At 36.7% G+C, this 14,124-nt stretch overlaps 1 long non-coding RNA gene across 1 annotated transcript in view; it reads left to right on the top strand.

Moving 5' to 3' along the window:
• The window catches only part of LOC138842405 (uncharacterized), a 63,867-nt gene extending 54,297 nt beyond the window's left edge, over positions 1–9,570 (top strand). The window contains exons 2-3 of the long non-coding RNA XR_011376885.1: positions 8,700–8,813; positions 9,434–9,570. This is a non-coding gene — a long non-coding RNA (uncharacterized lncRNA). The remainder of the gene's footprint in view (positions 1–8,699; positions 8,814–9,433) is intronic.
• The last annotated feature ends 4,554 nt before the right edge of the window (positions 9,571–14,124 follow it).

Raw genomic sequence — 14,124 nt, 5'->3', positions numbered from 1 at the left:
GAAGGGCAAATTTATTTGCCTATATTTTGAAAGGCATTTTCTATGAGTATGGACTCAGTGGTGATAGGTCTGTGGCATCTTTCTTGAATAAATCAATCCCATAACTCACTATCTAGTATCCAATTATTATTTCTCTGAAAGTTGAGCACAATCAATCTCAGAGCAGGATCCTTCTAGATTTCCTCCCTTATTTTTGTACTTGTATTTCATGTGTATGTGTAATATTTCCTTGAGTAATGTAATCATAATACAAATACAACAGACAAACTGGTTTGGAACTGCATATGATAAACTCTTATTAGGCATACAATTAAACTGCAAGAGGAAGTATTCAGGCATACAAAAGGGTAGTTTAGGGTTGGAGAGTATTTTGTGTTCTGTGAGCATCTGTATTTAGGTTTTACATAAGAAATGGAAAATGTTAGTTTATAAGACAAATTAAATGGTGGTCAGTTAGGAGAGCTTCTGCAGTAATCAATTAAAAAGATAAGGTTGGGAGGTCAATACTCATACTTTGATATAGTTCACAAACTATAAACATCAGACAGTATTTTAAATTACAACACCTGATCTGTTTGCTTTTTTAACCTTTAATTTCTGTTCTGTTTTCCTTTGTTTCACTTAAATTATGGAGTGTCCCAGAAACTTATTATCAAGAGAAAGACTCAACAGCACAAATGAGAAAATAGGAAACTTTTTGTATTATTAACAGTTTAATCTCTGACTCAAGATAGTATATAGTTATAAAATAATTTGCATGTTTTAAAAATAAATTTAGAATTCTTAATGTATACCTGAGGAGTGTGAAGAATTAAGCCAATTAATGTTTGTTTCCAACAAGTAGTTATAGGGGAGTGGCTTGACTTACCCATCTGGTCCATTTTTCTTATCACTATGCTTTCTTGTCAATTCAAGTCTAGAAAATTATCACACACCTAACCACTACTGTTTTCTTTCACCACTAAGCCTATTTGCTCCTTGTTTTATCACCTTATCTAGCAAATGTTGACTTTTCTTTTGCAAACTCCCTGACAATTATTTTCATAGCCTCTTCTGTAATCTGCTTTTTTCTCTCAGTAAAAATTTTGACCATTTTTCTAGGTCAAGAAATATAGGGCTAAATCATAATTTTAAATGAATACATAGTAACCTGATATGTGAATGTGTGTGTCTACACCATAAAATATTTAAAAAAATTAACCAGTTACTTTTCAGTAGAGGGGAATTGGGGTAACTACCTGACTTTGCTCTGCCCTCTGGCCCTTGGCTTAATTGATTGCTCCAGGGGTGGAAACACTGATGCCTGAAATTTCACAAGTATATACATAAATTTCACATCTGTTTTCATTTAATTTGCTTATCAATCATGTCCTTTCAATTTAACAACTGTTGTTTCCTTTGAAAACTGGGGAAAGTTATCATATCATTGTTTTTATTTTAAAAATAATTTCATCTCTAGTTTTCTTTCTTCTCTCTATATGAGATTCCTATTACTAGGACTGAGGGTGCTCTTCTTTTTTAAGTTACTATAATTATGTAACAAATTACTCCGGAACTTAGTTCTTCAAAAGAACCTTTTAATTTTACTCATGACTTTGTAAATTGAGATTTTTGGAAACACTTTTTGTTAGGTGGGTCCCACTTGGGGATTCTAATGGAGTTGCAGCAGACTCAGCTGGGATTGTAGTTATCTGAAGACTCTGTTGGGCTGGAAATTCAAAATAAATCATTCATAAGGTGGTAATTGATGCAGGCTGTCAGCTGAAAGCTCAGGGGCAGCTGTCAACTGGAGCGGATGCACGTGACTTCTTCATGTGGCTTGGACACCACTTGATTTCTTTCTGCAGAAATTTGTTGAATTCCCTAAGCTTCTGATGACCCTCACTTCATCATGTGGTGGTTTTGTGTTATGTCTTTTGGATATCCCTTTGTTACTATGTTTTTTAACATCAATATTTTAAGGACGCATGACATAGTTACAAAAATGTGCACAGATTTTTTTAACTCAATGAATTTTCATAAAGTGAACATATCCATGGAATTGTACCTAGATCAATATGTAGAACATTACCAGCATCACAAAAGTCCCCAATCCCAGTGTCTCTTCTAGAACCCCTCTCCTCTATCCTAATTTCAAATCCATTGATTAATTTTGCTTGCTTTTGGGTTAATTTTAATGGAATCACAGAGTATGTACTCTGAATGTAGCTCTTTCTACTAGATGCTATGTTTGTGGGAGCCAATCACACTGTAATATATGTTGTTTCATTCACCTTGTTATATTATTACATTGTATGAAATGTCATAATTTAATTTGGCGTTTTTATTGTTAATTTACTTTTTGCATTTTTTGGCTTTTATCAATAGTGACCCTACAATTTAGTAATTCTAGTAGCTTATCATTCTTTTGAATTTTCTACCTACACAATTCATTTGTGAATACTGACTTTACAATGCCTTTATGAAGCTGTTGGGTGGGAGAAAATATAGATGCACTTACTTAGACTGACTTCTTGACCAGACATGTACACATTTTACATATAGACAATTTACTAAAACTTCCTTCAGAAATGTATCAGTGTGTCTTCCTGAATGTACGAATAGCTGCTTTGTCATAGGTTTTCTGATACTGTGTACTTTTCTGTATTAACTTTTGCCAATCTCTTATCCCAAAATAAGACTTTAAAATTTGTATCGATTATTGAAAATCTGCACTGAAATTTTTTTTGTAAATTGCCTTATTATATCTTTTGAACATATTTCTTCTGACACACCTTGTGAATTAAGTTGTATTTGATGTAGAAGAAATCTACCATAGAGTGTCTTAAATAGTAAAGGTGGATATTGTAGACTCCACAATTTTTTTTTCACACTCTTAACATGTGGTTTTCATCTCATAATTGTCACCTTCTGGTATAAGATGGATATTCTCACTGTTTCTCCAGGAGCAAGAAGGAGATGGGGTAAAGGCTTATATCATTTATGTTTCTCCAAATTCTAAAGTTTTCCCAGAAGCTTTGTCCTGTAACTTCTGCTTCTATCTTATTATCCAGAACTAAGTCATGTTGTGACCCCTAGCTACTCTGAAGCAGGGAACATACCTCTCTATGGACAGAGGAATTGTCACTTCAAAAAGAATCAGGGGCTGTTTGTCAGAAAGTATGGAAGAATGGATTGGGTAGGCAACAGAAAATCTTTCACTCTATACCGGTCTGGCTCCCCAACACCAATAGATATCTTCTCATACGTAGGATCTATTTACCATCATCCCAAGGAAGTATTCCAAGAAAGGCATCTCATGGTCTGGTGACTTATAAGCTAAAAGACTAGTCATCTGCCTCTGATATATTCAATACACACCATAAAGTAATAATTTTATGGTTCTTTCATAATTACAGTTAAAATTCCAATTCAGAAAAGGAACAATGGGAACTACACATTGACTACTTTTCTCAGCAAATGCCAAACCCTTCAGGGCAGCTATAGTAAAGTCTCACTGGCTGCAGTTGTGATGTAAGCTCCTTGGCAATACATCAGGTATGTTTCACTAGAAGCAGAGCCTGAGATGTTGATTCTTATGCACGTCATTTATTGAGACAGTATCCTCAAGAGAATCTTGTAAGGAAATGAGGGAAGTGTGAGGGGAAGGCGGAAGAAGCTAGGCAAAGGGATGCGTTTAACTTGAGACTCAAGTTCATCCCATGGGGAGTTTGCAAGTAGGAATGGCACCAGGGAGTTGTCCCTCCTTGAAGCAATGGTGTTGGGCTTTTACACTTGTATCAGTGAGTTCTTAGCTGCTGGCCACCACTCAGCTACAGGGTTTTGGGTAACTACCCAGACATCTCTGAGTCAGGCGGCTCTGATTGGCAAGGAGCAAATCTCTGGAGGAGGATGCAGCTGTCAGCCATTAGCAGCCAACAGCACAACAACTGGGCCTGGTAAAGGACATCTGGGCAGGTACCAAACAACATCAGAAAGGTAATCTGGCAACTCCTGGTTCTCTCTAGGAAATGTCTGTAGTTTGTTTTCTTTGGCTTCTTCTACTCTATATGTTTTGGGAGGAAGTTGTGGGGAGGATTCCTGTTTACTCCTTCCTTCCACTGATTCTTCTGAGGAGGGCTTAAAGGAGGGAGGATGTCTTGGTGAATCACCTTTCTAAAACCTCTCCCATGGGTATAATTTTGGGGACCTAGAGATAGATTTAGGGGCTCAAAAAAGCTGTTGCATAGATTTAGGGGTTCAAAAAAGCTGTTGCAGCCAAGCCTGAGATTTTGTTGGCAAAGTAAGCTCCTCAGAAGAGTTCTAATTTGCTCCCAGTTATGTGCAAATGGATGCAGTTAGAAGGTTTCATATACATGATGCTTAAATATGAAGATTGGTTTTATTTAATGGCCTTGTCACTCAGGCTACTGCCCTAGGGATATATACGGGTATTTCAGCTCCTTGGTGATGGCATTTACTCCACTACTTTCTACTCATTATGAAACTGAGGAACAGAGAAGTTAAATGCCTGGTAGCAGGCTATACACTTGTGTAGATAGCTTCAGTTTTCCTTCATTCAAGTCCAATGTTTTGACTAAATTGTACTTTCATCAACATGTGATTAAGAGATAACTGTAATATTAATGGAAGCTTATTTTTATTGAGTGCTTACTATATTATAGTTATTATTCCAAATGCTTTACATAATGTAATTTCATCCTTCCAAGAAATCTACAATGAACTTTGGAAAGGTAACATGGCTAAAAGAGACTGGGCTGTTTGAGACTAAGTATAATATTTAGTAGAAAATATTGTTCTTCTCAAATTGGACTCCCTAATTCCAAGTATCATTTCCTTGGTCTTCAAAACCATTCTTTTTTTAAAAAAAATATACTTCCCTTTGACCCTGGTCTGGTGCATGTCATGATAATTTCACATCAAGACCATTGAAATTGCCACTTTCTGTATGTTCTATAACTGATCTCATCTCATCTTATTCTTAAGGCTTCTTTCCTTCCCAAAGCAGGAAAATTTCAACTTTGCCCTTTAAAAAGAAATCGGTCTCATTTAAAAGTTCTCTTTGTGATAAGTATTTAGTCAATTTAAACTCCCTTTCAGGACTGTTTTTTTCCTCTAGGATTTCATCGCTCCCTTTCTCCATGATTGCAACCAGGCTTGGGTGGAAAGTCAGCTATCCTTACAATGGTGGGGAAAGAGCCTCTTGTCCTCCTGCTGTCCTTTGGGTCTGCATCAACCACAGGGGAAGAGAATGCCTCCATTCCTCCTGTTCCTGCATCTTCTGCTATGGTCTGCTGAGATGTAGTCCCATCTTCTTTCATTCTGGACAGTGTACTGGCACTTGTTGCTGACATTTGTGGTCCCTGCCTCAACCATCTAGTTGATGTCCCCACTCCCTGGCATCCTGGCATTTACCAGTCCCCTCACACCCCTGCACTCCACTTGGTGTCATGGGAGCTCCATTTGGACACCTGCACACAGTCAGTGGGCCAGGATGCACTGGTGCAGGTAGCTTCCCCTAGAGACCATCTTCTTGTGCCATATTGGAAGAGGTGGGGATGCAAGGAAACTGCCAAAATGTTCTTAGATTCTCTCTAAACTTATTTGGAGTCTCTGTTAGTTTTCTGTCATGCTTTCTCCTCCCTTTTGCAGGGATTCAGGCAATATCTTTACATGAATGCATCGCTTCAAAATCTCTCTCAAGCTCCTGCCAAACTGAAACCCAGCAGGACTTGGTGGGGCTCCTGGACACAAAAATATTTCTGTGGCCCCCGTTTCTTGATTACAGGAAATAGGCTTCATTCAGCCTCCATGACCTTCCCTGAGTTCCAACAGGCAAGTTCAAATAGTTGCTAATCAGGGAAGGGAGAGGAAGCAGAGACAAAGGAGGAGCAGTCAAGAAGCAATAGTGCAGCCTTGGGACAGGGTCCTGGTTCCCCCTCAAGGGATAAATAAAACAATATCTTTGAGCTGTTTTGCAGATACTGAAATCCCCACTAGGTGGAGAGGTGAACTGTATGCTGCCCACAAGCATGTAGACCCCAGACAGACTGGAGCCAGAAGGTAGATGATGCTGACTCCCAATTACCTCACCACCAACCAATCAGAAGAATGCCCACGAGCTGATCACACCCTCTTTGAACCAATACTATAAAACTTCTCACTACCCCCTCCAGGTCGGGACACACAGTTTTGAGTGCATTAGCCCGCTGTGGCCCCCTTTGCCTGGCAAAGCAATAAAGCTATTCTTTTCTACTTCACTCAAAACTCTGTCTCCAATATTTAATTCGGTGTTGGTGTAGAGAGGCTGGATTCAGCATAAAAACCAGAAAGGCATTTCTCAATATCTCTGTAGAGTATTACTTATAGTAATTGTATTCTTAGACCTCTCAGCTTTATTCTTAATACGTACAAGGGAGTTGTGGAATTAAGGAAACCTTTTGTTCTCTCCTCAAATCCAGGCTTTCAAGACTCACTAAAATGAAACATTTCAGCTCTTACAGCATGCAGAATAAAGTCTTATATTTTTAATCTGGAATCAATATCTTTCACAATTCGATTGCCAACATATCTTTCTGTTTTTAAAGTCTCTGTCTCCAAAAGGACTCATAGCTTTATTTCTGCTTAGACCACTTACCCAAACTGAAATGCCCTTCTCTCTTCACTCTCATCTGCTCACAATTCCCTCCTGAAGAAAACTATTTCTGGCTTCTCCTCTTCACCTTTCTTGCCTGTTTTGCCCCCTACTTGATTAATTTTGCAATCTCCTCCATCATTTTATTTTTCTTTCTCAGCCCTTCTGAGCATTGGCAGCTCTCAGGGTTTGTTTCTTTGTCCTCTCCTCTTGTCTTGTGGGCTTTCTTTGGCTTATTGTACCTGTCCCTTGTTCTTAACTACTATCTCTAGCTAATGGCTCCCACGGCTGCATCTCCACTCCCAACATTTCTCTTGAAGCAGGTCATTTCTTTAATGGAGCCATTTATCTCTTCTGCAGGCTCTGCTGACTGCAGATGTTCAAAGCTGATCTTAAAGAAATGGGGGAAAGAAAGCTGCTGTTCTTATATTCTTAACACTTTAAGCCAGTTCTGTTGTCTCAAGATGAAGAAATCTTCAAGAATGATGAAGAATTTAGAATGTAGGAAGTTCAGATTTATGAGTGTTAGATGTTAATTTACCATAGAGAAAAGTCAATAGATGCATGTAGGTTTAAAAATTCATCCCATCTACCCAAGTTTTGGAAGGAGCAACACTATGATTCTTTCATTTATGTTCTGTTTCATTTTTATTCCTTAAAAACATTTTTGTCCTGATCATAAATGTAATAAAATTTATTACCAAATAATTAGAATAAAAATTTAAAAAAACAAAAGGAGAAAAATAAAAATGACTCTTAAGTTCACCATCCAGAAATTAGAACAGGTAAAGTTTAAAATTATATTTCATTCTGATCTTTTTTGTATGAGTATATATTTAATCTACTTAATAGAATGTTGTTTATTTATCTATTTATTTTGAGGTAAAATTACCACAATACTAAGTACAGTTCTGTATTTGCTGTTTTCACTATTATTATATAGGGAATATTTTTATGTCATTAAAATTTCTTGTAATTCCCACTTTTATTGACTGTAATGTGTCCCATGGTCTGAATATACTATTATTTATCTCATTATTCTCCCTTTATTGGTACTTTAGATATTTCAATTTTTATTTTTCTATTTTTAAAACCCATAAGTCAAGAGGAGAGGGCAAAAAACCCAACTCTGAGAACTGACAAAACTCAGAAAGAAGCTGAGAAAGGAAAATGAAATGATGGAGGAGATAGCTCTTTGATGAACATGCTTTACCTATATCTTTGATCTCATGTCTGATTATTTTCCTTAAATTAATCCTAGAAATTGCTAGGACTAAAGTTAGGATTTTTTTTTCTTTGCCTCAACTAACTAACCAAGATCCAATCTTTCTTATTCAGTCTGATTTGGAATTAATCAGTAGCATAGCATGAATGTTCCTGATTTTTTTTACTATAGCTTTTCTTTCTCCAAGGGAAAAAAATCAATAACTTGTCTTTGTAAACTACTTGTAAAAAACTTGTCTTTGTAAATTGGCGACTGCTCCAGAAGCATATATCTCTCCACACACCCTTTCTTCAGATTCTTCCATCAGGAACACAATAACTCCTCCCAGCTCCTGCCTTTGAAAGATGTTTAGGGTTCTGCAGCAGATGAAGCCAGAGAACAAAGCCAATGTTTAAGGGAGGACATTGCAAGTATTCTCCTTGGTCCTTTAAAGAGAATAAAATTATGTAACACACAACAACTTATTGAATGTTTTAGGGATTATACAATGTTCTGGATATCTGTGCATTTTAGAAAAAAGATGTAAACACAGCCCATTTCATTTAAGGTTTTTTCCTTCATCATAGGTGATACTATTAGACACATCTTGAAACCAGCTAAGTTTGATTCTTTTGAGTAAAGTAATTGGTTATTATTATGGCCTGAATATTTGTATCTCCCTACAAGTTCATATGTTGAAGTGTTAACTCCCAGTGTGGTTGTATTAGTAGATGGGGCCTCTAGGGAAGTAATTAAGTTTATATGAGATCAGGTGAGATGAGATCCCATAGGATTAGTGTTCTTATAGAAAAAAAGACACCAAAGAGCTCAGACTCTCTCTCTCTCTCTCCACCTGCACAGAGAAAGAGTCATGTGAGGATATAGTGAGAAACTGGCTATCTACCAGCAGGAAGAGACCTCTCACCAGAAACCAACCATGCTGCCACACTGACCTGACTTCCTGCCTCCGGAGCTGTGAGAAAATAAATTTCTGTTTAAGCCACTCACTCCGTTGTATTTTGTTATGGCAACCTAGAAGATTAATAGTTACTAACCTAATGTCAGACAGAACCTCGGAGCACAGAGAAGACAAAGTGTCACTTGTTGAACACTAAAGAGCAACTAGGCATAAGAATCTGAAAAAAGACTTGGACTCTCATGTGTGGAAATACAATCAATTTAAATAAATAAAAAAGAACACTAGTTTTAACTGAGATTTTTCAAACTTAAGTGATAAAAATGAATTGTGGAGCTTCTTAAACAACCATATTCTTGAACCTCAAGCCCAGATTCTAAGTTTGTCAGTTGGGTGGGGTCTCTGTGCTTTATTTTTTATTTTAAGAAAGCATCCCTAGTAATTCTGATGATTAATTTGGTTTTGGAACCTCTAATCTAAGAATTACAGTGTTTACTTTTTACTGCTTTTTAAAGAAAGATATCGTTTATTTTATATTCATCACAAAGTGAGTATAACAACACAGTGGCCAACTGTTTCACTACTAAACAGTCTTCTCTTATAATTAACAAAAATTTAATAAAAACTTGTGCTCACTCTGTATTTTTATCACTTCATTCTTTTCAAATTCTCTTTTTAGGAAACTGGTCTCGAAGGATGACTCACCTTTTATCCAGCTTCAAAAGAAAACATTTTAGTCTTTGTGTTAATTTCCAGGGTAAGGTTTGATTGCTTTAGAGAATTAAAATAAAACAAAACAAAACACAATAGATTCATTTTTCCTCCACAGGAATATTTCAGAATAACAGACCTTGAATTCATTTTTAATCTCTTTTGTTCTACTTTTTTCTCTTTCTGAAGAAAATTTTCTTTTCTCTCTTTTATCCTTTTTCCCTCTCCTCACCACCTCCAACCATTGTCATAACTCTAACTTTTGTGATCTTATTTTTTAAAATTTGGAATTTGATCAAAGCTATTAAAAAAGAGCAGATGTTTCCTGAAAAATACTGTTGTGCCTTGATTTAGAGATTGTTCTGTATGAATATCATGGATTTCTGTATTTCTCTTTTATTTACCACTGTATGTCTTGGTTTGATTCACAATCAACTAATATCGACTCTTTTAATACTCTAAAAACCATTGTGGGACTGATATTATTATATGTCATATTGACTCATATAAAATTGCTATGTTTGAAGGTTAAAAAACTCAATTCAGTATTGGCAATTTCATATGATCCAGTCTAATATACTTGTTGGCTGAATAAGCTGAATTTCAGGGAGTCCCTGAATATACCTTTTTAAAGTGAGGAATAACTATTATCATTTATAGAACTTAATATTGCAGTATAAATAATTTTTAGATTGATCAAAACTACACTGAGGTACTTTCCTGGCGGTGTGGTGGTTAAGAATCTGCCTGCCAATGCAGGGCACATGGGTTTGAGCCCTGGTCTGGGAAGATCCCACATGCTGCGGAACAACTAAGCCCATGCACCACAACTACTGAGCCTGAGCTCTAGAGCCCGTGAACCACACCTACTGAGCACCTGTACCCTCACCTAGAGCCTGTGCTCTGCAATGAGAAGCCTGCGCACCACAACGAAGAGTAGCCCCTGCTCCCTGCAACTAGAGAAAGCCTGTGTGAAGCAATGAAGACCCAACACAGCCAAAAATAAACAAAATAAACAAAACAAAACAAAACAAAACAAAACAAAAAATCCACACCAGTCAGAATGGCCATCATTAAAAATTCTACAGATAAAAATGCTGGAGAGGGTGTGGAGAAAAGGGAGCCCTCTTACACTGTTGGTGGGAATGTAAATTGCTGCAGCCACTATGGAAAACAGTATGGAGGTTCCTTAAAAAACTAAAAATAGAGTTACCAGCAATCCTACTCCTGGGCATATATGTGGAGAAAATGCTAATTCGAAAAGATACATGTGCCCCAATGTTCATAGCAGCACTATTTACAATACCCAAGACATGGAAGCAATTTAAATGTCCAGTGACAGATGAATGGATAAAGTTGTGGTATATATAAACAATGGAATACTGCTCAGCCATAAAAAAGAATGAAATAATGCCATTTGCAGCAACATGGATGGACCTAGAGATTATCATACTAAGTGAAGTAAGTCAGGCAAAGACAAATATCATATGATATTGCTTGTATGTGGAATCTTTTTAAAAAGAAACAAATGAACTTATTTATAAAATAGAAATAGATTCACAGACATAGAAAACAAACTTATGGTTACCAAAGGGGAAAGGGGGTGGGGGAGGGATAAACTAGGAGTTTGGGATTAGCAGATACAAGCGACTATATATAAAATAGATAAACAACAAGGTCCTCCTGTATAGCACAGGGAACTATATTCAATATCCTCTAATAAACCACAATGGAATATAATATGAAAAAGAATATATATGAATATATACATAATGAATCACTTTGCTGTATACCAGAAACTAACACAACATTGTAGATCAACTATACCTCAATTAAAAAAAAATAATTTTTAGATTGGACTGCTTTGTGTGTTATATTGGAAAAACCTAATATGTAAAGTATAAAAGAGGTAATGTTATTTTATTTATGTTCTACTTATTATGTCTTGTAGATATTGCAAACAATCAGACCAAAAGAGAATTAGTCATAGCACAGGATCCAAGTCCTGGAAATTTGTTCTAATAAGATTGAAAATTATGGAAAACATTATGGGCTTGGAAGAGAGTCTATACTAGAGCAAAATTCCTGAACTTATAACTGCTAAGGTACATTTACTGTTTTAACAGCCCAGTTCTTCCAATCTACCTGTATTCATACCCCTTCCCATGTAACTTTGCCATGAGCAAGTTGGTCTGCGCTTCCTCTTGCTTCATTCTCCATCTAACTTGTTTTGGCCAATAGAATGAAGTAGAAGTGATGGTGTGCAGCTCCAAGCACAGGACTCACGAAGCCTTGCACATTTCTGCTGCTAGAGAAGTAGTTCTCACCTGGGGAAATTTTTCTCCCAGGGGAATTTGGCAATTTCTGGAAACATTATTAGTTGTCACGATTTGGGGGATTCTACTGGCATCTAGTGAGTAGAGGCCAGTGATGCTGGTAAACATCCTGTAATGGACATGACAACTTCCCAAAAGAAGGAATTATTCAATCTAAAATAGAAATACAGTTGAATTTGAGAAATCTTGCTCTTTATAGACTCTGTCATAATGCAAGAAGAACGTGCTTGGACTGATCCTCAGGGCTTAAGAGGAAGATGAGAGACACAGGAAGTAGAATTAACTTGTAGAAATATGAGCAAGCCTAGTCAAGATCAACCAACACACAGCCTTGTGACATAAGAGATTTAATAATTATTATTTTAAGTAACCAAGTCTTGAGATGGTTTGTTATGCAGCAATAGCTAAATGATACAACTTTGCAACAAAGAAAGAAAAGCTGAATATTGAGTGGCAGAGTCACAAGTCAGTATGCCATGTTAATCAATTAGTAACGAAAGGATAAAAATTAACCTATTGCAGCTCCTATACCCTACCAAAAGCACATATTTTTTATTTTAAGGGGAAACTAAAAGCAGTTTTAAGATTTGTACAATAAATTTATTTCACAAGTCAAAGGATAAAGAATAATAGTATGTTAGCATAAGTGAGAACCTCTGTTCTAATTAAACTATTTGTTATTAAGTATAGCATATAAAACTCAATTAAATCTGTATTTATTGAGTGCCTTCATTGCCAGGCATCATTATGAACACTGTAATTATACAGAAGAAAGAAACATATTCCCTGTCACAATAAGCTCCCCACAAAGTTGATATATTAAAAATACTGTGTTTATGTATATTTAACTAATGCACCTTATTATTGGTTGAGGAAGAGCATCTAACTTAAAACAAACAAATCTATTTCTGGAGGCAGAGTTATAGCTCAAAATATTAATTTCTGCTTCTTCTGAGTTTTTGCCCCTCTCTTCTACTCTCTATTATTAAGCTGGGAGCTATTTTTACTTCCCTAACCCTACACTGAAATAAAAAAAGACTCAAAAAGATACGTGTACAAGTACAAGTCAGAATGACACACCTATGTACTAATGGAGGTATATTTTTGGTAGTCAAAGATTAGTAAAGCAAGGACAGTGGGAAAGGAGGACTATATCTAGAGAGGAAGAGTAGAGGGGTCTGATTCCACCAAGGAGAGGACAAGGTTGGACTTTTCTATTACAAGTACTGGGGAGCAAAACTGAAAGAGTTCATTACTCGTTATTCTCCAATATGTGTTCCCCCTCCTCCTTACTGACCCATTGTCTATAGACAAATGGAAAACATACTGGAAGTTTAACTGAATGAAAATTGGAGGTCTTCGAAACCTGTGAGGAGATGGGAGTTTAAAAAACACTTCACTTCCTGACCAATGCAGAACTAATCAGGATCCATTTGGACTTTCCCTATGACCATTTGGACTTTCCCTATGACCAGGTACAGCTGGGGACATGTATATATGTATACATACACACATATTTCATGCTCATTCAATATTTAAACATTTCTCACCTTTTAATTTTCAAAATATTCTTTGTCAATTGCACATATAATCAAGTTTGTGATTATGCCTACTGACATCTGAAAATATGGAATATCAGAAGTGTTGTTTTTCTTATATCTATAGTTATCCAACCTATTTTTATAATGGCAAGGCAGAATCTCCTGTAACATGGTTTCTATATCTCCCATAACAGAAGCTCTAAAAAAGCTTCAAATTAGAGGGACTATGCATTTTTCCTCCTGCGACATCAAAAGTTGGTGCGGTACATAGACCCCAGGGTGACTGTCAGTGATCCCCACTCCCTGGTGTTTATGCTTGTTGTAAACACTCTGCAGAAACGGTTGGACCCTGCACCTGAAATCTGGTTCAGAAGTCAAGAATGATGATGTCATACTTACACCAGAGGGTATGAAAAGGTGTATCACTCACATAACGAGGCTTTGTAGGAGAGCAAGACAGGTGTCTTGGCCTGGTCTGACAATGGCCTCACAGAGCAGGGAAAGGAATTTGATTTGGGGTTGTTATGGTAGTTAGAGTGGGTACTGAGGTCAGTGTACTTACATGTAGACAGGGCTTGTGTGATGTGACTTTCCCACAGGCCCCAAAGAGGAAGGACTTTGCTATCACTTGCTCAGATGTGAGCAGAAGGGGAAGAAGGAAGGGTGAAGCATAAAAGTTGTATGCAATAAAACATCAAAAATGGAGTCAGGCTATTTATTACCGTTCTTTTGTGTAATCCATTCCCCTTGGGTGTGAGTGGGACATGTGACTTGTTTTGAAC

The sequence above is a fragment of the Globicephala melas genome, chromosome 17, assembly GCF_963455315.2.
Source record: "Globicephala melas chromosome 17, mGloMel1.2, whole genome shotgun sequence".
Lineage (NCBI taxonomy): Eukaryota > Metazoa > Chordata > Mammalia > Artiodactyla > Delphinidae > Globicephala > Globicephala melas.
Note: the sequence above shows the minus strand (reverse complement) of the source record. Positions and strands in the feature narration are given on the sequence as shown.